Source organism: Schistocerca piceifrons, chromosome 6 (genome assembly GCF_021461385.2).
Source record: "Schistocerca piceifrons isolate TAMUIC-IGC-003096 chromosome 6, iqSchPice1.1, whole genome shotgun sequence".
NCBI lineage: Eukaryota > Metazoa > Arthropoda > Insecta > Orthoptera > Acrididae > Schistocerca > Schistocerca piceifrons.
In genome coordinates this window covers 518,234,541-518,259,027 of record NC_060143.1, presented here as the reverse complement: position 1 = coordinate 518,259,027, position 24,487 = coordinate 518,234,541, and the positions used below count along the sequence as shown (strand labels likewise).

General features: G+C 43.5%; 1 protein-coding gene across 1 annotated transcript in view; it reads right to left on the bottom strand.

Annotated features, from left to right (window-relative positions):
• Positions 1–24,487, bottom strand: part of LOC124803427 — a 250,963-nt gene that overhangs the window by 141,195 nt on the left and 85,281 nt on the right. The gene's annotated exons all lie outside the window — the stretch shown is intronic.

Sequence of the window (24,487 nt, the reverse complement as noted above, 5' to 3'; positions counted from 1 at the left end):
CAACGAGCGCCAATACTGCCAGCTAAATAAAAGAATCTAACAACTGAAGGGACTAACTACTGATAGTCATAGTTAGCTAATGAAAGATTTTGATAAAGAACAAACAATGTATTTACCTTAGTAGTGTTCAAAAGTCATTATATATATCAGTTCATGACATCCAGTCTTACAAATTTACTGTCTCTGATGGACACACGTCCAGATCATCCGCTCTCAAAACTCGGCTATCTCTCTCCCTACATCCACAACTGCTGGCTGCTCACCTCCAACTGCGCAACGCTACGCGCTGTGAACAGCCAACTGCCCAACACTACAATAGCAAATTCCAACAATGCAAACCAGCCACAGGCTGCACACAGCACAGTCAGTGATTTTCATATAGAGCGCTGCATGGCGTTACCAACATAAAAACCTAAACAGCCAACTTACACTGCGAACGTCAGGAAATTCACCATATTTTCCGCCATAGCTTGACGAAAACCGCACCTTGATATATTTATTCATTCTGGATATAGCAGGGCTGCCTCACCCTTTAGTTCAAAAATGGTTCAAATGGCTCTGAGCACTATGGGACTTAACTTCGAATGTCATCAGTCCCCTAGAACTTAGAACTACTTGAACCTAACTAACCTAAGGACATCACACACACCCATGCCCGAAGCAGGATTCGAACCCGCGATCGTAGCGGTCACGCGGTTCCGGACTGTAGCGCCTAGAACCGCACGGCCATCCCTGTCGGCTCACTCTTTAGTTGCTTGGTGATGTGTCGTTGGTTTTGCTATGTTTACGAATGGGTTTATTTAAGAATAGTATTTGCACTTACATTTCATTGGAACATAAAAGCTTTTATAAATGATCTAAATGACAGGTTTCTTCTAGACATACGTTTCATTACAACAGCGTTAATTAGAGTCCATTGCTACACATAAATATCCCGTTTGAAGACGACCGTCTCTCCAATGCACATTCACGCATCCGTGTTACTTCCGTGCGAAAATTTAAGTTGGTACGACTCGCGCATGCCCGTGAGATGTCAGTTTTGGAAGACAAACAATTAAACACATACATTAACCACTATTTTTAGGTCTCTGAAATAAGCGGCCATCTTTATTTAGCTCTCAGTCGAATTCATCAAACGTCAGTTGAAACTAAGGACATCTTAGAATATTACTGTTCCTGTAAGCATTTTTGTTTGTTGCTGAGCAGATGAACTCCACCTTTAAGAATCTTTTAACGTTAGTTGTACGATTTTAGATGCACCTGTTAGTTTCTAGGTGCATATTACAAAAAAAAGAAACAGCTGAGTAGTTGATTGGGGCCGCAGTTTAACGACCACTGGTCTAATCTATTTTATTTCTTACTTTCACGCAAATAATTTCACAAAACATTTGACCGTCTTTTTCAGATGTTTTATTTTACATTTTAATTTCGACTTCTTGTTATGAATTACCTCCACTTCTTTCAAGCAATTAAATATTTCTCTGAAGAACTAGACCTAATTCTAGTGAATTTGATACCACATTCGCCCATTTTTCCACTCTTTTGGCTATGAAAATTAGGCCAAAAATCCATTGTGTAATTTCTAGGGAGGCTTGCATTCGCTCCCCTCAAAGATTTGATCAGAAAGGACGGTATCGAATCCGCAGCTCGTGGTCGTGCGGTAGCGTTCTCACTTCCCACACCCGGGTTCCCGGGTTCGATTCCCTTCGGGGTCAGGGATTTTCTGTGCCTCGTGATGACTGGGTGTTGTGTGATGTCGTTAGGTTAGTTAGGTTTAAGTAGTTCTAAGTTCTAGGAGACTGATGACCATAGATGTTAAGTCCCATAGTGTTCAGAGCCATTTGAACCATTTTTGACAGTAACGATTCGTTTTTCCATGCTTCCAGAATTCTGATGTCAGAGGTGGGTGACACCAAAATGAGAAAGCTGGCTTACTTCGCTACCTTTAATTCCATAATTGCATACGGGACAATGTTTTTGGTAACCCATAAATCTAAGCTGATGTTTTCTGAGTCCAAAAGCGTGTAATACGAATTATTTCTGGTTTGAATTCAGAAACGTCGTGCAGGGACATGTTGAACGAACAGCGGCTACTGCTTTCGAATATATTTATTCCTTAATGAAATTTATCAAAATTATACACTCGTAACACTTTTTTTAACCAACAGCTCATTTGATGGAACCAAAACAAGAAGAAAATAACTGACTTTGGCCCAGAAAGATGTCCATTATTCAGGAGGGCACAATAAAATGGCAGCAGCTATAAAAATTTTCGGTGCAAATAGAAAGGCAGTTTAAGAGGAGCTTAAATATTTTATTGGTGGTCATAGATGAATTTCTTACTAGAACCAGTTTAAGGTGAGTGTCATGTAAAATCTGACATCGGCACATCTTCAGTACAGTATTGAGGCCGGCCAGAGTGGCCGAGCGGCTCTAGGCACTACAGTATGGAACCGTGCGACCGCTACTGTCACAGGTTCGAATCCTGCCTCGGACATGGATGTGTGTGATGTCCTTAGGTTAGTTAGGTTTAAGTAGTTCTAAGTCTAGGGGACTGATGACCTCAGAAGGTAAGTCCCATAGTGCTCACAAGGGAACCTCCCCATCGCACCCCCTTCAGATTTAGTTATAAGTTGGCACAGTGGATAGGCCTTGAAAAACTGAACACAGATCAATCGAGAAAACAGGAAGAAGTTGTGTGGAACTATGAAAAAAATTAGAAAATATATAAACTGAGTAGTCCATGCAAAGATAGGCAACATCAAGGGCAGTGGGACTGAAAGAGCGCCGTGGTCCCGTGGTTAGCGCGACCATCTGCGGAACGAGATGTCCTAGGTTCAAGTCTTCCCTCGAGTGAAGATTTTAATTTTTTATTTTCTTACGTTTTCATCACTTTTTTGGGGGTGATTATCACATCCACAAGAAAACCTAAATCGGGCAAGGTAGAAGAATCTTTTTACCCATTCGCTAAGTGTACAAGTTAGGTGGGTCGACAACATATTCCTGTCATGTGACGCACATGCCGTCACCAGTGTCGTATAGAATATATCAGATGTGTTTTCCTGTGGAGGAATCGGTTGACCTATGACCTTGCGATCAAATGTTTTCGGTTCCCAATGGAGAGGCACGTCCTTTCGTCTACTAATCGCACGGTTTTGCGGTGCGGTCGCAAAACACAGACACTGAACTTATTACAGTGAACAGAGACGTCAATGAACGAACGGACAGATCATAAGTTTGCGAAAATAAAGAAAATAAAATTTTCAGTAGAGGGAAGATTTGTACCAAGGACCTCTTGCTCCGCAACTATTCACGCTAACCTCAGGACCACGGCGCTCCTTAGCCCAGAGTTTCATTGACGTTGCCTATATTCCTCATGGACTACTCAGTTCGGATATCTTGCTTATTTTTTTCATAGTTCCACACAACTACTTTCTGTTTTCTCGATTGATGTGTGTTCAGTTTTTCAAGGCCTATCTACTGTGTCAACTTATAACTAACTCTGAGGGTGGTGCGATGGGAAGGTTCCCTTGTCAGAGCCATTTTAACTATTTTTACAATATTGTGATCACTGTAGTGTAGCAAACGTGTCCCTGTTTGATGACACATGGCTTCTTATAAACTTCAATGTATATACGTTTTCATGTTTATAATAAGTTTAGTTGTTTCAGATTTTTGAGGTATTCTGTACCTCTGAAGACCATTTCATTTAGAATATGTGGGAAGAAAATTAGTACCCTTCTAATACTTGTAGACGTTCTACATGCGTGAGGATTTGTTCACTAAACCTCTTTAGAGCGAAAAGTGCATCTGCTCATGTATCTATCCGAGCTTTCGCTCCTTCTCCACTGAACTCGTTGACGGGACATTAAATCCAAATTCCCCTTTCGTTTTGCACCTGAAGGCTTTCCTTGCCGATAAGATGGTTCAAATGGCTCTGAGCACTATGGGACTTAACATCTAGCTCCTAGAACCACTCGGCCACGACGGCCGGCTGCCGATAAGACATTAGATTTAAGCTTTCCAGGATGCTCTCAATTGAAGTGTTATCACTTCGTTATCATTACAGGAAACAGTTCTTCGACACGAGGAAATGATCGAAGTTCCAACATGAATTTCAGTTACGTCTACACCAAATGCCTATCCAGTCGGCGGTACAGCATTTACTTTTTGTATTCTCTTATCTGACTAGAAAACTTACTTTCTGCATAACGCTCGTAGTTTTAAATGTGATGCTAGCTTGCTGCCTTTGACGGGAAGGCAATCCGGTGTTACACATGACTCAGATATGATGTGAACCTATATAAGGTCACGTGCACTTGGTAGGCATTCTCCAGAAGTGAGTGTACCGTGTTCGCGCACTTAACACGCGTTCTCTTGTCTTCGGTGGATGTAACTGTCATCTTGCGACAGGCTAACATTTCAACGGTATTGCTAAGGGCAGTTGTACGCTACAGACGACTGCTAACAGATCCGCATTTAACTGCAACGCGCCCGTGGGGACGAGAAATTTTTAATTCTAATTGTATTCACAGATTCCAAGTACTCGTTTGTGCTACAAACCAGCACAGTTTAGAACGACACTACAAAATAATATCGTACGTCCCTGAGTGGGAAAGTTCTCGATTCGTGGAACAAACTGTACACTTAACGTTTCATACTCAGTAACTACATCATGAGGTGCCATTTCTAACAATAAATTTCAAGGTGAGCACAGAAATGATTTCCTAGTTGCAGTATTAAAACTAACATCGGCCTACAATGTAACCGTTCGACAGATTCCTCCAAGTCAAAAAGTCTTCCAGACGAATGTTTGTTTGCCTGTTTCTAGCTGTTCAGCTCTCTGGGATCTACACTTGTTCTTCTAGTCCCGTTGACTGTATTCGTCTTAGAGGTTTTAAAGCTTTATTTGAATCGCCGTAAGTGAGGAACGGATCTTCATTTACCGATCACCACAGAATGTCCACGTCATCTCGAAACAGTCATCGGACTAACGAAAAAGCAAGAATATCAACTCTAAAGAAAAAAAATCTACATTAAGCAATTTCTTTCAGCTTGTTGTACAAATTACACGACCTGAGAGCGTCTCTCGCGTTCAATGTTTGTAAATAAACTGTAATTCAAGTGGGTATTAAAAACATTTCATACAGTCTTTTACACCATTGGCTCACATGTCGGAAAAGAAGAAACACGTTCATTTTACGTTTGACAACAAGAAGCTATAATTCAAGAGAACGTAGATGTTTTGTACACTATGACAGGTCCCCCTTTAGCAACGCAAAGCTATATCATAGTAGCGTTTATGAAAGACATCGTGAGAGCCCGTCTCGCCCTGTGTAGCTGAGAGATTGAAATTTCGTTAAAAGATATCGCCGCAATGAAAGACTACTGCCATATATATATATATATATATATATATATATATATATATATAGGGCTATTACAAATGATTGAAGCGATTTCATAAATTCACTGTAGCTCCATTCATTGACATATGGTCACGACACACTACAGATACGTAGAAAAAAAGTTTTGTTCGGCTGAAGCCGCTCTTCAGGTTTCTGCCGCCAGAGCCCTCGAGGGCGCAGTGAGACAAAATGGTGACAGGAGCCGAGAAAGCGTATGTCGTGCTTGAAATGCACTCACATCAGTCAGTCATAACAGTGCAACGACACTTCAGGACGAAGTTCAGCGAAGATCCACCAACTGCTAACTCCATTCGACAATGGTATGAGCAGTTTAAAGCTTCTGGATGCCTCTGTAAGGGGAAATCAACGGGTCGGCCTGCAGTGAGCGAAGAAACGGTTGAACGCGTGCGGGCAAGGTTCACGCGTAGCCCGCGGAAGTCGACGAATAAAGCAAGCAGGGAGCTAAACGTACCACAGCCGACGGTTTGGAAAATCTTACGGAAAAGGCTAAAGCAGAAGCCCTACCGTTTACAATTGCTACAAGCCCTGACACCCGATGACAAAGTCAAACGCTTTGAATTTTCGGCGCGGTTGCAACAGCTCATGGAAGATGATGCGTTCCGTGCGAAACTTGTTTTCAGTGATGAAGCAACATTTTTTCTTAATGGTGAAGTGAACAGACACAATGTGCGAATCTGGGCGGTAGAGAATCCTCACGCATTCATGCAGCAAATCCGCAATTCACCAAAAGTTAACGTGTTTTGTGCAATCTCACAGTTTAAAGTTTACGGCCCCTTTTTCTTCTGTGAAAATAACGTTACAGGACACGTGTATCTGGACATGCTGGAAAATTGGCTCATGCCACAACCGGAGACCGACAGCGCCGACTTCATCTTTCAACAGGATGGTGCTCCACCGCACTTCCATCATGATGTTCGGCATTTCTTAAACAGGAGATTGGAAAACCGATGGATCGGTCGTGGTGGAGATCATGATCAGCAAGTCATGTCATGGCCTCCACGCTCTCCCAACTTAACCCCATACGATTCTTTCTGTGGGGTTATGTGAAAGATTCAGTGTTTAAACCTCCTCTACCAAGAAACGTGCCAGAACTGCGAGCTCGCATCAACGATGCTTTCGAACTCACTGATGGGGACATGCTGCGCCGAGTGTGGGAGGAACTTGATTATCGGCTTGATGCCTACCGAATCACTAAAGGGGCACATATCGAACATTTGTGAATGCCTAAAAAAACTTTTGAGTTTTTGTATGTTTGTGCAAAGCATTGTGAAAATATCTCAAATAATAAAGTTATTGTAGAGCTGTGAAATCGCTTCAATCATTTGTAATAACCCTATATATATATATATATATATATATATATATATATATATATATATATATATATATATATATATATACAGGGTTATTACAAATGATATATATATATATATATTTGGCAGTAGTTGGATTGCACTCACCAGATAGGTCAAATAGGAATCCGCGGAGGGAAGACGATGTTCTTTTCTAGGAACACTACTGAGAACTGACATTTGAAGCTGACCACAGAGGGACTCTACAGCCCACAACATACATTTTGCGTAAGAACTGCGCTATTAAAAACACGATCGTAACGACTATGTTACCGTCACCCTGCATAAAAAGTGGTCTTGAGTCTACAGCGACACACACGAGTCACTGCTAGTGTTACGCTTTCAGGTAGAAATGCTGACTGTGATTTGCAATCAAGTCTATCCATTCTGCCACGAACTTGTATCTTGTAGAGACGTCTTTTAATGATTACAGCCACTGGTGAACCATTATCGCACCACTCTCATATCTCGAAACGAGTCACGTTTTTCGAACCTATCTGCTAAGGATCCCGAACAGGAGAAACTCCAGCACTATTTTTTAGACAGTCTCTTTGCATCTTGGTCGTGATCGAACTCGCTTCCACAGATCGATGTAAAGTTTCATCTCCTGTACTGTAGGGTGGCCATATCGACGTTTCTCATTGACAAAAACGTGAAAGACATCGCGACATATGCAAACTGGAAGAGTTTGCGGTATTGTAGAGCGCTTCCAACAGCTATTTGAAGGTGATAACCCGAACAGTTAATCTCATCTTCACCATCGATAGGGTAGCGGATATCTCGGTGTTCCATTTCGAAAAGCATTGTTCCTTCATTTTGCAGTCATGTACATGATTACTGTTCTGGTGTTGACCATCGTTGGTAGGTGCTGCTCACAACACGCTTGGGGTAGAATAAATAAAAAGAGGTACTGTCACCTTACTGGAGAAAAAAAATAAAAACTTCTGCAGGGCATCGCAAATGGAAATAGGACCAGTCTGTGGCACTGAGGAAAGCTACCAAACAACTGTATGGAGGTGATGACCTCTATATTTGATACCATGTTGCACAGTGTCAAGTAGCACGTATTTGATGTTCTGTCAATCATTATGCGGTAATCATCAGCGTACTCAGTGGACAGTCGGGATAGGAAAGACGTCGTTGATATGGAATGACGTACTGTAATACACACTGCAGTTGATAGCAAGATAAATTTTACCCAGAAGTCGGAGAGAGCTATATCCACCGCATTCTGCAACCCGTGTAGAAACAGAGTGAGCTGAGTTAATGCTATAGGACCGTGTTTTGACCTCTCGGTGAAAATGGGAACGATGTGTAAGGTCAGCGCCAAACGAAGCCTGCTCCTGCAACATGACGTAGTATGATAGACTGTAGGAACAGTTATGGTGGTGTTTCTTATCGGGAAACATCATACAGGTACTGCAGGTCCGCATCCCTCAGGGTCCATTCATGTCTATCACCCCAACATTCTATCATCGTTATTATGTACCATCCAACAGAGAAAAATTACGAACTGTAGAAGCTCCGCTAACTTCATCCAATACATTTTTACCGCATCTCCCTCTTCTGATATATCGAAAACGAATACCATCTATGTGCCGGCATCGAGCATATGCAGCAATCCTATTAAATATACAGGTATTGATTCACTGGAGCAGGTCACCACTGGTGGATGTCGCTTGCACAGAGAAGTGTAAAGCTTCAGCGCCTGTACTGCATGAGAACCACCTCTCACAGTTTATCAATCACAGGAGAGGGTCCCTGTTTCATTGTTTGATACACTGCTTTTTATGGTGTAACACACTTTGTACACTGCCATACATTTTCTTTTTCTGCCATGATTTCGACGTCTGTGTCAGACTCTAAACTGACATTAAGACGTTTGGGTCCTCTGGCTTTCCCAGAAAACTAGACATTGCATGGTGTAAATCATGTTGGTGCTGCTGATGCCGCAACGCACCCACGTACTGTGTGATTGAAATAAAAGACAGTCACAACATAAGGAAACTGGAAGAGTTTTGAGGCATTGTGGAGCGTTCCCAAACCGCTGTCTGAAGGTGACTGACGACCTGTACATTTAAAGTCATCATTCACAGTGACAGGACAGCTGATGGCGCTGTGTTCTGTTTGAGTGAATCCTCATATTGCTGCCATGCACACGATCACTGTTCCAGTGTTAACCATCCCCGGTAGGTGTTGCCTCCTCCACCAAGACTCTTTCTCCATCTCAAACAAGCCATGTGAGTCAGTCATTATGTGGTAATCAACAGCGTACCAGGGAGTGCTGGGATGGAAAAGACACCATCGATGTACTGTAATGATGAGCATCATTGTTGACAGTATGATCAATTTTAGTAATTTTATCATAATTTCAACACTGACCACTGACGCAGCAGCATGTGTACCAATTTCTGTATCATCATTAAACAGCCCCACCACTACCATCGCGACTGTCCAATACGTTCATTCATTGTTAATTCTCGAACATACACACCAAAATATACCAGACAGCGACCTACATATCTCTAGCACTTCGATCGTAGTGCATAATTTACGATCTTTCTCTATTTGGATGGGAGTCACAGGACATTCTCGCATTCTTAGGATAAAGCTAGAGACCGAAAGACATCCTCGCATTGTCTTTGACCAACGCTCCCTGCAGCACTGGAACCGATTTAATATGCAGTTGACCAGAAGCAGACCGCTACGTACCACGTTTCGTGTAGTAACAGTGCGAACCGAGGCTGTAACTGCTGTCCCACAACCATCCAAGAGCACAAGATTTCTCCAGATGCGCGAATGTCGAGGAGGTTAGCACGCCTTATCAGTGTATAGTAGATATGAATCTGTTGTGATGATATAAGAGACGGTTAAGAACAAGAAACGGGTGGTTTTTATTCAAGATGAGCTCCTGACGGATTGAGGTTATTACATTTTACGTAAATCAACTGTGCTATCAATTCTAAAGTCTTGTTCTAGTGTCTGGGATCATTACAAAGAAGGTATTGGTAAGAGATTGTTTAACAGGTTCGCCGTGCTTCCATTTCAATGTTTTTCCGTGGGGCACACGGGCAGGCTGAGAAAAACACGTGACGTCATCTGGGGCGGGGGTGGTCGCGGCCGGGCGTGATTAATTTATCAATTTAATTAATTTAAATATCAATTTGATATTAAAAATGTCATCGTAACCGCAGCTCCCTACTACTTACCTCACAGTATGTAGATTCAACTGCGTAAGTGGTAAGGTTATATTCTATCAGTGCCAATTGTTTGGTGAATATTGAATTGCTCTTAGAGCGGTCACCCAACCCCGTCCTATGCAGCCCGAGGTGTCAACCTATATGCGAGGAAGAAATTTCTGAGGATGTACATTTGGAGCACAGCATTGTATGGAAGTGGTTCATAGATTGTAGGAAAACCGGGAAAGCAGCCAATCGAAGCGCTTGAGGTGTGTTGCTGTAGAAGAATGCTGAAGGTTTAATGACAAGATAAGAAATGGAAAGGTCTTCAGTAGCACTGACGTGGACGGAAACACGTGGGAAATATTGACGAGAAGAAGGGACTTGTTCTTCAGTGCTAAGTGTTGATGGAAATTCTTTACTGAAAGGATATTTGACTCAGTTACATTGATCAACGCCTGGAAACTACTTCAGAAAGTAGTCACTGAGATCAGTTACATGGTCCACAAACGCATACTGTAACTCTTGACTCAACTGAAAGTCACTGTCTTCCACAACCATGTGAAGAACGGGGAAACGAAATGCATATCTTTATCAAACCAACATCTTCTTCCACAATACTAGAGTGCCATTTATCACGCTGCCATAGTAACAGCACTTACTTGTAGGCTCGCTAGATATCACTACTAGCGCATATGCCAGAAAGCAAATAAACCAAATTGCTATTTTTATGAAACCACCGCAATTCCCCTGGGACTCGCGAAGCACAGTCTGAAGACGCTGTAATAAACCAAAATTTACGCAACTGGGTCAACCGAAGGTTCTGATTCCATCTTCTTTTCGGTACTGTTTATTTCAATTATCAGCTGTAAAGTACGAAATTTATGTTTTTCACTTAATTACGCAACAGGCTGGTGCATTTCCGAAATTTTATACTGTTCTAAATTTTTCCTTAAATTAGTAACATTTTTTTTGTGTTTCTGTGTTACAATATTGAGTTAAGCAAATTAGTTATCCTACAAATTTATAACGACCCAAATTTAAAATAGAGCATGTACCCATGCAAAACGTATAATATTTCAAATGGCTCTGAGTACTATGGGACTTAACATCTGAGGTCGTCAGTCCCCTAGAACTTAGAACTACTTAAACCTAACTAACCTAAGGACATCACACACTTCCATGCCCGAGGCAGGATTCGAACCTACAACCATAGCAGCAGCGCGGTTCCGGACTCAAGCACCTAGAACCGCTCGTCCACAACGGGCGGCGCAAAACGTATATCTGGTTTTCATTTTTGCTTCAAATCGTTCATAGCTAATGCCACGTATGTATGATTATTTCCCAATTTATGTAACGATAAACAGGACCTTATTGTTCATCAAACTAAGAACCATCATTACAATAATACACTTAGCTTCTTCGGAAATAAATTATTTCGATGTAAAAACTAAATGCAAACAATTTTTGTGGCATGGTGCATTATGAAAATTATTGAATTTATTTCGTAACTCTTTAAACGGCTTTTGTTTCTACTTGCTTCAGAACTGTTGAAACTGTTGCAAAAAGTAGAAATTGTACAACTTACTGTTTTGATGCACTGAAGTTTCTAGAACATTCCGGAAGCAGTGCTGTTTCATATGTATATATCGAAACTTGCGTCAGACCACTCACTGCAATTCTGGTGAACCCTCAGTGTGGGCCAGACAGGCTGAGTTCTGTAAGAACTTGTATAGCGCGTATAGAATGTCTTTCGTTTTGGAAAAGTGTTACTAAAATGTCTCTATTCTGGGTAAAAATTATTGTATGTAGTGATTTTGAGAACAGATCTTAATGTAATCAAGACGTGTGATTAAAAATTGTCGAAATAAAAATGTTACGGTTAAATATCAACTAAAGTTTTTCAGTCTTTTCTAACAAAAAACACAGATGGACATTGATATGACGAAGACTGTTATCAGTAATTTTTCCGTAGACGCTGAGGGCAAATAAAGATAAGTACTGATGTAATATCTCCTCTTGAACATTGAATAGCAAATATTAGTAATACTCACTACAAGTACGTGTAAGTAGTTTTAGTAGGGGGTGGTTGTAACCCATGGGTTTGTAAATGAACCTCAACAAAAGCAAAACAAGGATAATGGAATGTAGTCGAATTAAATGAGAATTTCATTGGCAAATGAGACAATAGATGGAGTAGATGAGTACTCTACATCTACATCTGCATGATTACTCAGCAATTTACAATCAAGTTATTGGCAGAGAGTTAATCGAAACGGTTACTTTCAAGCTATTTATCTGCAGTTCCACTTTCGAAATGCGCAGGGGAAGAACGAACACTTAAATCTTTCCGTGCGAACTCTGATTCCTTTTACTTTATTACAACCACCATTTGCCGGCCGGAGTGGCCGAGCGGTTCCAGGCGCTACAGTCTGGAACCGCGCGACCACTACGGTCGCAGGTTCGAATCCTGCCTCGGGCATGGATGTGCGTGATGTCCTTAGGTTAGTTAGGTTTAAGTAGTTCTAAGTTCTAGGGGACTCATGACCTCAGAAGTTAAGTCCCATAGTGCTCAGAGCCATTTGAACCATTTTGAACAACCACCATTTCTCCTACGCAGGCGGGATCAACAAGATATTTTCGCATTTCGAGTAGAAAGTTAGTGATTGAAATTTCGTGAGAAAATCCTGCCGCAGCGAAAAACCTTTGTTTTAATGACTGCCACCCTAACTCACTTACCGTATCCGTGGCTCTCACTGCTCTTTCTCTCGTTACTAGAGAACGAGCTGCCCTTCTTTAGAGTTTTCCGATGTCCTCCGTCAGTCATATACTCCGTAAGATGACAGACAAGCGTAGTGTAAGCACTCTCTGTAGTAGTCCTTTATCTGCCAATAAATGTCACTCTTTGGTTCGCTTTCCCTGCGACATTATTTACGTGATCGTTCGAATTTAATTTATTCGTAACTGTAATCCCTACACACTTAGCTGAATTCACAGCCTTTAGATTCGTGTGATTTGACGTGTAACCGAAATTTAGCGGGTTCCTTTTAGTACTTACGTGAATGACCTCGCACTTTTCATTATTTAGTGTCGAGTGCTACTAACTGGGCATCAAAATAACTGACGATTGTAGAAGTAGAGAGGATGTGAAATGCAGACTGGCATAGCAAGAAAAGTGTTTCTATAAAAGAATATAAATTTAAATGTTAGAAAGTCTCTTCTGTGGATGTTAACCTAGTACCAAAGCGAAACGTGGACAACGAATAGTTCAGACAAAAAGATAGTAGAAGCGTTTGATAACGGTTCGAGTACCTGATTAGGACGTACTGAATCGAATTGAGCAAAAAAGAAATTTGTGGCAAAACTAAAACAAGAGATATAGTTGATAGGACGTTTGCTGAGTCGTCAACGAATAGTTAAAATGGTTATGAAGGGAAGTGCGGGGGTAAAAATTGCACATGCTCAGCAAGACTTCACTGTAATAAACAGCTTCAAAGGGATATAGTTGCGGTAGTTATGCAGAGACGAAGATATTTGCACAGAAGAGGCTACTAGCATTAGTCTTCAGACTGAGACTACAGCAACAATAGCATAAGCGTATATCTGCACCAACAATGACTTGAGTGTTAAAAATTAAAGGGTGGTGCCAGTATTGCGGTATTTGGTCTATTTTTGCGTAACAAGCGATCTATAATAATGACGTATTTTTGTGTAAGCCATCATTAGGCCTATTATACGCTCAGAACGGGTTGCCTATAAGAGGGAGGAAAATTAATAGAACTGACAACTGCAGGGACGGATTCCTGACTGGCAATGGAGGAATAAAGGTCCTATGAACATGTGTCCCGTCCGCAGCTCGTGGTCGTGCGGTAGCGTTCTCGCTTCCCACGCCCGGGTTCCCGGGATCGATTCCCGGCGGGGTCAGGGATTTTCTCTGCCTCGTGATGACTGGGTGTTGTGTGATGTCCGTAGGTTAGTTAGGTTTAAGTAGTTCTAAGTTCTAGGGGACTGATGACCATAGATGTTGAGTCCCATAGTGCTCAGAGCCATTTGAACCAACATGTGTCCGGAAATGGACGATTTGCGTGCAACGACAACAAATCGTCCCGGAACACAGTACAGAGCTGCATGACATTCACGTCACAACAGATGATCAGAGTGACCTCCATAGGACTGCAGGTGACAAGGATAGTAGCGGTTACCGTGCAGGATACACGTAATCGTACTTTGGCTTACACCATGTTGGCGGACCACTTGCCTGGAGCTTATACTAGGGTTAGTCTCAATATTCTGCAGAACCTGATGGTCCAAATCTGGTGTATGCACAGTCCGCCACTCCATGCACGTTCGTCTGTCTGAAAGGACCCACAAACACGCAAAAAGGGACTGGTATGTTTTGCGATGTGATTGGAGTCTGTGAGGTTACTTGTTTTTGTATAGCCGTGCTGCCTCTCGACCGTTTCCTTCTGCTAGGCCGCACACAAACACCGTGTCGGCTTGCTCCCGACATGAATACCAGACCATTCTGCCGCTTGCAGTACGCTGCGTCAATCACACAGCCTGCACCACAAGGAACACACGGCACATGGTCAGAGGAACTTTCACTCGTCAATGTCGTCTACCGTGGCAGCGATGCATTTCGGGATACGTGTTCACAGTATCTTTTTTCCTCCATTTTCAGTCAGGAATCCGTCCCTAAAGTTTGTCGGTTTTATGTTCACTCCGTATATTAACAATAAGGCGCAGTATCTTGCAATCGCTGGTTGCGATGTTGACCTCTGCGACATTGACATAGCTATGTTTCTGATTTTACATACAAATCAGAAAGATCGTCATGTCGCCTTGTACCAGCACGTGCCATACATCTGATTCATCCATGTTTCAACAACAACATACGAAGGAGAGATGGCTACTCAATATATACACTCCTGGAAATGGAAAAAAGAACACATTGACACCGGTGTGTCAGACCCACCATACTTGCTCCGGACACTGCGAGAGGGCAGTACAAGCAATGATCACACGCACGGCACAGCGGACACACCAGGAACCGCGGTGTTGGCCGTCGAATGGTGCTAGCTGCGCAGCATTTGTGCACCGCCGCCGTCAGTGTCAGCCAGTTTGCCGTGGCATACGGAGCTCCATCGCAGTCTTTAACACTGGTAGCATGCCGCGACAGCGTGGACGTGAACCGTATGTGCAGTTGACGGACTTTGAGCGAGGGCGTATAGTGGGCATGCGGGGGCCGGGTGGACGTACCGCCGAATTGCTCAACACGTGGGGCGTGAGGTCTCCATAGTACATCGATGTTGTCGCCAGTGGTCGGCGGAAGGTGCACGTGCCCGTCGACCTGCGACCGGACCGCAGCGACGCACGGATGCACGCCAAGACCGTAGGATCCTACGCAGTGCCGTAGGGGACCGCACCGCCACTTCCCAGCAAATTAGGGACACTGTTGCTCCTGGGGTATCGGCGAGGACCATTCGCAACCGTCTCCATGAAGCTGGGCTACGGTCCCGCACACCATTAGGCTGTCTTCCGCTCACGCCCCAACATCGTGCAGCCAGCCTCCAGTGGTGTCGCGATAGGCGTGAATGGAGGGACGAATGGAGACGTGTCGTCTTCAGCGATGAGAGTCGCTTCTGCCTTGGTGCCAATGATGGTCGTATGCGTGTTTGGCGCCGTGCAGGTGAGCGCCACAATCAGGACTGCATATGACCGAGGCACACAGGGCCAACACTCGGCATCATGGTGTGGGGAGCGATCTCCTACACTGGCCGTACATCACTGGTGATCGTCGAGAGGACACTGAATAGTGCACGGTACATCCAAACCGTCATCGAACCCATTGTTCTACCATTCCTAGACCGGCAGGGGAACTTGCTGTTCCAACAGGACAATGCACGTCCGCATGTATCCCGTGCCACCCAACGTGCTCTAGAAGGTGTAAGTCAACTACCCTGGCCAGCAAGATCTCCGGATCTGTCCCCCATTGAGCATGTTTGGGACCGGATGAAGCGTCGTCTCACGCGGTCTGTACGTCCAGCACGAACGCTGGTCCAACTGAGGCGCCAGGTGGAAATGGCATGGCAAGCCGTTCCACAGGACTACATCCAGCATCTCTACGATCGTCTCCATGGGAGAATAGCAGCCTGCATTGCTGCGAAAGGTGGATATACACTGTACTAGTGCCGACATTGTGCAATCTCTGTTGCCTGTGTCTATGTGCCTGTGGTTCTGTCAGTGTGATCATGTGATGTATCTGACCCTAGGAATGTGTCAATAAAGTTTCCCCTTCCTGGGACAATGAATTCACGGTGTTCTTATTTCAATTTCCAGGAGTGTAGGAGACGCGTTGAATCGCAGACACGCACCATGAAAAAGATTGATTTTTCGTTGCGCCTTCTGTGACTCAATGTTTCCTCTATATGGTAAGTAGCAACGTATTCTTACCATGCTGTTGTTATCCCATCCAGGACATTCCACTCTTGTTTCATTCCCGTTTCATTTACATTGTCAGGGGTCACCTGCATGATTACGGAAAGGTGTCTCGAGGCAGCTGTTCCAGCACACACCATTCATAGCCTGACTGCTATTAGTAATATCACACATGTCACAATGTTCAGTATAAAACTAGTGACTCTATCATCGTTCCTCGTAAACACGAGAACAAATTGCGAAACTTATTACAATGAGAAGTGTGGAACGTTAACTTGATTTAGTGTAATGGGCAACGGAAGCACATTTGATAAACCAACTATATAGCTTGCAAGTTTCCTTCTAAGTTTTAAAGACGGATTTTCTGTGAAAGGAAGTCCGGATATACGCTGAATTAAGAATAATTCCCAATTAAACACGATGTTAAGACACTTTAATCAAATTACTAATTCGATCTGATTGCAAAGAATTTGTTGAAAATTGCCTACAAAAGGTAACACTTTCATGTTTGCACAACGATTTGCAATGTAATAGCAAAAGGAAATCGAATTTAAGTGGATATGAGCAGAGGCACCAGATCTCATTAAGCATAAAGAAATGTAAATCATTGGGACTTATAGCCGAATGCAGTGCAGTGACCGTGTGGATCCAATCTGTTGCAACGAATTACAGATACAAGGCGTCAAATAAGCACATTTTCTGTCGAGTAAAGCATTCTGTCTATGTCGGCAGCGTCAATTACTGTAGCTACCTTTTTCGCTGAATAGCATGCAAAGAAATACGAAATATCGTATTTGTAGTGATTACTACCACTGTTCATATTAACTGTAGCAAGAAATCCCCAGGTGTTCTACCAATTGCTCATAGTTACGTATGAACCACTCATTCACTGTAAATGATCAGCAAGACCGTATTGTAAGTATGTGCACTGTAACATATATCTTACGAAATAATACTCGCGTTACTTCTGGTTTTGGTAAGAGATTACGTAATGGTACTGAGAAAGCGATAGCGCGGAATATGAATCTTTCCCAATACGGACATGACTCGCTGGTCATTAAAGAAAAAGATACAGCTAATTACGGCCATGTTAAAGCCCCATTCGTTATTTGGCTCTGAGCACTATGGGACTCAACTGCTGAGGTCATTAGTCCCCTAGAACTTAGAACTAGTTAAACCTAACTAACCTAAGGACATCACAAACATCCATGCCCGAGGCAGGATTCGAACCTGCGACCGTAGCGGTCTTGCGGTTCCAGACTGCAGCGCCTTGAACCGCACGGCCACTTCGGCCGGCCCTTTCGTTATTGATTCCTCGTAGAGTGCAGTCTTATTATAACGAAAATATTTCTACAGTTTGCAGTAGTAAAAATAATTGTGCGTCGGATCATAATATTGTGTTGAGAGTTCTTGTTACATTTCTTCCAGTTCAGAAAATATCTCAATTAAAAGAAGTGATAGTTTTTAAAGAATTTCAGAGTGACTATTTACCGACAAACTGCAGTGACGGATTCCTGATTGGAAATGTAGGAAAAAAGGTCCTATGAACATGTGTCCGGAATTGCATCGTTGACACGGCAGGTGGCGGTGACGAACGAAGTTCCTCTGTCCACGTGCCGTGTGTTCCACGTGTGTTGCAGGCTGTGTAACTGATCCAACGTACTGTAAGCAGCAGTACGGTCCGGTATTCATGTCGGGAACAAGCCGAGATGGTGTTTGTGCACGACCACGCAGATGGAACGGTCGAGAGGCAGCACGGCTATACCAGAGCAAGTACCCTCGTAGACACCAATCACATCACACAACATTTCAAACCCTATTTGGACGTTTGTGTGATCATGGGTCCCTTTAGACAGAGGAGCGTGCAGGGAGGTTGTGGGCTGTGCCTGCGCCAGATTTAGAGGGCCGGATTCTACAAGTTATTGAGACTAAACCTAACACAAGCTCCACGCAAGTGGCCCGTCAACACGGTGTAAGTACAGGGTGTTTCAAAAATGACCGGTATATTTGAAACGGCAATAAAAACTAAACGAGCAGCGATAGAAATACACCGTTTGTTGCAATATGCTTGGGACAACAGTACATTTTCAGGCGGACAAACTTTCGAAATTACAGTAGTTACAATTTTCAACAACAGATGGCGCTGCGGTCTGGGAAACTCAATAGTACGATATTTTCCACATATCCACCATGCGTAGCAATAATATCGCGTAGTCTCTGAATGAAATTACCCGAAACCTTTGACAACGTGTCTGGCGGAAGGGCTTCACATGCAGATGAGATGTACTGCTTCAGCTGTTCAATTGTTTCTGGATTCTGGCGGTACACCTGGTCTTTCAAGTGTTCCCACAGAAAGAAGTCACAGGGGTTCATGTCTGGCGAATAGGGAGGCCAATCCACGCCGCCTCCTGTATGTTTCGGATAGCCCAAAGCAATCACACGATCATCGAAATATCCATTCAGGAAATTAAAGACGTCGGCCGTGCGATGTGGCCGGGCACCATCTTGCATAAACCACGAGGTGTTCGCAGTGTCGTCTAAGGCAGTTTGTACCGCCACAAATTCACGAAGAATGTCCAGATAGCGTGATGCAGTAATCGTTTCGGATCTGAAAAATGGGCCAATGATTCCTTTGGAAGAAATGGCGGCCCAGACCAGTACTTTTTGAGGATGCAGGGACGATGGGACTGCAACATGGGGCTTTTCGGTTCCCCATATGCGCCAGTTCTGTTTATTGACGAAGCCGTCCAGGTAAAAATAAGCTTCGTCAGTAAACCAAATGCTGCCCACATGCATATCGCCGTCATCAATCCTGTGCACTATATAGTTAGCGAATGTCTCTCGTGCAGCAATGGTAGCGGCGCTGAGGGGTTGCCGCATTTGAATTTTGTATGGATAGAGGTGTAAACTCTGGCGCATGAGACGATACGTGGACGTTGGCGTCATTTGGACCGCAGCTGCAACACGGCGAACGGAAACCCAAGGCCGCTGTTGGATCACCTGCTGCACTAGCTGCGCGTTGCCCTCTGTGGTTGCCGTACTCGGTCGCCCTACCTTTCCAGCACGTTCATCCGTCACGTTCCCAGTCCGTTGAAATTTTTTAAAACAGATCCTTTATTGTATCGCTTTTCGGTCCTTTGGTTACATTAAACCTCCGTTGAAAACTTCGTCTTGTTGCAACAACACTGTGTTCTAGGCGGTGGAATTCCAACACCAGAAAAATCCTCTGTTCTAAGGAATAAACCATGTTGTCTACAGCACACTTGCACGTTGTGAACAGCACACGCTTACAGCAGAAAGACGACGTACAGAATGGCGCACCCACAGACTGCGTTGTCTTCTACATCTTTCACATCACTTGCAGCGCCATTTGTTGTTGAAAATTGTAACTACTGTAATTTCGAAAGTTTGTCCGCCTGAAAATGTACTGTTGTCCCATGCACATTGCAACAAACGGTGTATTTCTATTGCTGCTCGTTTAATTTTTATTGCCGTTTCAAATATACCGGTCATTTTTGAAACACCCTGTAGAATTGCAAGTGTGTCCGTTGACATATATCTTACAAAATAACAGAAAACTCGTGTTGCCTCTGGTTTTGGTGAGAGATTACGTAACGGTGCAGATTGGTTGATTGGTTGTTTTGGGGAAGGAGACCAGACAGCGTGGTCATCGGTCTCATCGAATTAGGGAAGGATGGGGAAGGAAGTCGGCCGTGCCCTTTCAGAGGGACCATCCCGGCATTTAACGGTGCAGAGAAAGCGATTGTGCGGAATATGAATCCTTTTCTGTACTGACATGTCTCGCTGGTCACTAAAGTATGCAATATGAGTATACTGCATGACAGCCGCTACTATACCTATCTCCTGCAACGAGTACAAGGATTATCAGCAGCAGATTTTCCTCAGCAGTTAGGATTTTGTCGATGGCTTTTGCACCAGACCATCATAATTATGGGATTTCTGTCATCAGTCCCCTTTACCGACGAAGTAGCCTTTACCAGAACTGGCCGCGCGGGATTAGTCGAGCGGTCTAAGGTGCTGCAGTCATGGACTGTGCGGCTGGTCCCGGCGGAGGTTCGAGTCCTCCCTCGGGCGTGGGTGTATGTGTTTGTCCTTAGGATAATTTAGTTTAAGTAGTGTGTCAGCTTAGGGACTGATAACCTTAGCGGTTAAGTCCCATAATATTACACACACTTTTTTTTTTTTTTTACCAGAACTGGCATCATCAATCTGCTGAGCCGTCATCTGTGGGCGACAGGCCATCCTCAGGGATTTGTTGAGCCGTCTCATCAGCAATGGTTCGCAGCAATTTGCGGGTAGGGATTGGTTCAAATAGTTCAAATGGCTCTAAGCACTATGGGACTTAACATCTGAGCTCATCAGTCCCCTAGAACTTAGAACTGCTTAAACCTAACTAACCTAAGGACATCACATACATCCATGCCAGAGGCAGGATTCGAATCTGCGACCGTAGCGGTCGCGCGGTTCCAGACTGAAGAGCCTAGCCGGCCAGTGTGGCCGTGCGGTTCTAGGCGCTTCAGTCTGGAACCGCGTGAGCGCCACGGTCGCAGGTTCGAATCCTGCCTCTGGCATGGATGTGTGCGATGTCCTTAGGTTAGTTAGGTTTAAGTAGTTCTAAGTTCTAGGGGACTGATGACCACAGATGTTAAGTCCCATAGTGCTCAAAGTCATTTGAACCATTTTTTTGAAGCGCCTAGGCCACACTGGCCGGCGCGGGCAGGGATTCTTGGCGACCACATACTTCGACCGGTTTTTATCCCAGAACCCCTCGACGAAGGAACGTACCTGGACTTCCGGCGTAACTCTCTGCCTGGGTTGCATGAGAATGTTCCTTTGGCAATACGACAGGATATGCGGTTTCTGCATGCCGGAGCCCCACCCCACTTTCGAATTGCAGCTCGCCGACACTTCAACAACATCTTCCCAGGACGTTTAATAGGACGCGGAGGCCTTGTAGCGTGGCCTACTAGATCATCGGTCTTAAGCTCCCAGGATTTTTATCCCCTGGTGCATCCGAAATGCAGACCCTTCAACAGTATGTTCCCGACGCCTGTGACGCTATTCGGATAGAGGTGGAACGCGCGAAAGAGTGCGACAACCCATGATGCGACGTGTGAACAAGTACGTTGCATCCCATGAAGGCCACTTTGAACATCTGTTGTGACGTGGGTGCGATGCTGCTCTGTACTGTGTTCCGGCGCGATTTATTGTCGTTGCCCGCACACCGTCCATGTTCATGTTCATGTTCATAGCACCTCTTTCCCTCTATTTCCAGTCAGGAATCCATCCCTGCAGTTTGTCGGTTTTATTAGCGTTCATCGTTTACTCTGTGTGAGATGTGTTAGACATTACCTAGATCGGAAGTTACATGAGACGACAATCCAGTGCTCATATCAAATACGACAGAAAACAAACGTGCAACCTTATCCATTTGTTTAGAGATTATCTTTTACTATATTCAGAATAAGTAATTTCCTAGTTAACCGTGTGCCATAGCCCACGCGAGGATAATACTAATATTGCGTCTGCAATACGCATCCCAAACTGTATCGCAAAACAGCCAAGCTACATATCACCAACAGCCGAACAACAGCCAACGGCGTCAGACACCAAAACACCACCTACCTCGAGCACATCAGAACACAAGTCTTCAAACTCACACTCCGGCATTCTGAGCGAGGCGGATGCTGAGCCGACTAGACCGCAAAATCCCCAAGACTGTCTAAGTTTCACGGAAGCTCGAAATTTAGTGCGGACGCCAATGCGAGATGCTTTTAATAGGTTCACAATGAAACATTGTCTCAAAATATGGTAGAAAATCCAAAGAGATTCTGGTCGTATTTAAAGTACACCAGTGGCAAAAAAATTCAATACCGTCACTACGCGATAGCGATGGAAATGTTGCCGATGATGGTACCACTAAAGCGGAGTTACTAAATAGAGTGTTCCGTAATTCCTTCACGAAAGAAGACGAAGTAAATATTCCAGAATTCGAAACCAGAACAGCTGTTAGCATGAGTGACATAAAAGTAGATATCTTAGGTGTTGCGAAACAACTCAAATCACTTAAGAAAGGCAAGTCTTCCGGTCCATGTGGTATACCAATCAGGTTCCTTTCAGAGTATGCAGACATAATAGCGCCTGTCTTAGCAATCATATGCAGCCGCTCACTTGATGAAAGGTCTGTTCCTAAAGACTGGAAAGTAGCACAGGCCGTACCAATATTCGGGAAAGGAAATAGGAGTAACCCACTGAATTACAGACACATATCACTGACCTCAATTTGCAGTATGATTTTGGAGCATATACTGTACTCGAACATTATGAATCACCTTGAAGAAAATGAATAATTCATACATAACCAACACGGATACAGAAAATTTCGTTCTTGTGCAACACAGCTAGCTCTTTATTCCCATGAAGTAATGAGTGCTTTCGACAAGGGATCTCAGATCGATTCTAAATTGCTAGATTTCCAGAAGGCTTTTGATACCGTTCCTCACGAGCGACTATTAATCAAATTGCGTGCGTATGGATTATCATCTCAGTTGTGTGACTGGATTCGCGATTTCCTCTCAGAGAGGTCACAGTTCGTAGTGATGGACGGTAAATCATCGAGTAGAACAGAAGTGATATCTGGCGTTCCGCAAGATAGTGTCATAGGCCCTCTGCTGTTCTTGATTTGCATAAATGATCTAGGTGCTAATCTGAGCAGCCCCCTTAGATTGTTTTCAGATGACGCTGTAATTTACCGTCTAGTAAAATCATCAGACGATCAATTCCAATTACAAAATGATCTAGAAAGGATTTCTGTATGTTGCGAAAAGTGGCAATTGGCACTAAACAAAGAAAAGTGGGAGGTCATCCACATGGGTACTAAACGAAATCCGATAAATCGCACAAATCTAAGGGCTGTTAATTTGACTAAATACCTAGGAATTACAATTACAAGCAACTTAAATTAGAAAGACCACATAGATAATACTGTGGGGAAGGCGAAACAAAGACTGCACTTTGTTTGTAGAACACTTAGAAGATGCGACAAACCAACTAAAGAGACAGCCTGCATTACACTTGTCCGTCCTCTGCTGGAATATTGCTGCGCGGTGTGGGATCCTTACCAGGTAGGATTGACGGAGGACATCGAAAAAGTGCAAAGAAGGGCAACTCGTTTCGTGTTGTCGCGCAATAGGATAGTGTCACTGATATGATACGCGAGTTGGGGTGGCAGTCACTGAAACAAAGGCAGTTTCCTTTGCTGCGAGATCTATTTATGAAATTTCAATCACCAACTTTCTCTTCGGAATGCGAAAATATTTTGTTGACACCTACCTACGTAGGTAGAAATGATCATCATAATAAAATAAGAGAAATCAGAGCTCGAACTTAAAGATTTAGGTGTCCCTTTTTCCCAAGGGCCATTCGAGAGTGGAATGGTAGAGAAGTAGTATGAAAATGTTTCGATGAACCCTCTGCCAGGCACTTAAGTGTCAATTGCAGAGTAACCATGTAGATGTAGATGTAGACAGCACAGTCGGAACTCAAAGAAAGCTCCCTAAATACCTCAGAGACTGGCCAAAAAATAACTGATTTGTTCGGAATGCATACTATGTACAGCAATGCATCTTTCCAGTAAGTCTGTAGTAACTAGTATACGAAAAAAATCGAATTGTGAGAAGAGCAACTTAAATATTAAAAGTTGCAATTTAGCAGCCAACTTTCAAGCTAACATTTAACAGTATCCAAGATGTGACGACAGATTCATTTGACTTCCCAATGGTGAAGAAGTAATCTGCAGAAAATTTCACAAAATACATTTCTTATTACGACATAGACGTGCAACTTAAGGAACGTATCAAGAACATGTATTAAAATTTCATTAAAACGTGGTCACGAAAGGCCTCTACATACTTAGTCTCTGTAATGTGAATTACGAGGTCCGACTTCAGCAGATAAAATTCAGCCCAGATGCAAGTCTATCATCACAACTCCATAGTATGGAACGGGATAAGTTACTTAAAATATTTTAATCTCCGCGGATGTCTGTAAAAAAATATGCGGTTGCGTA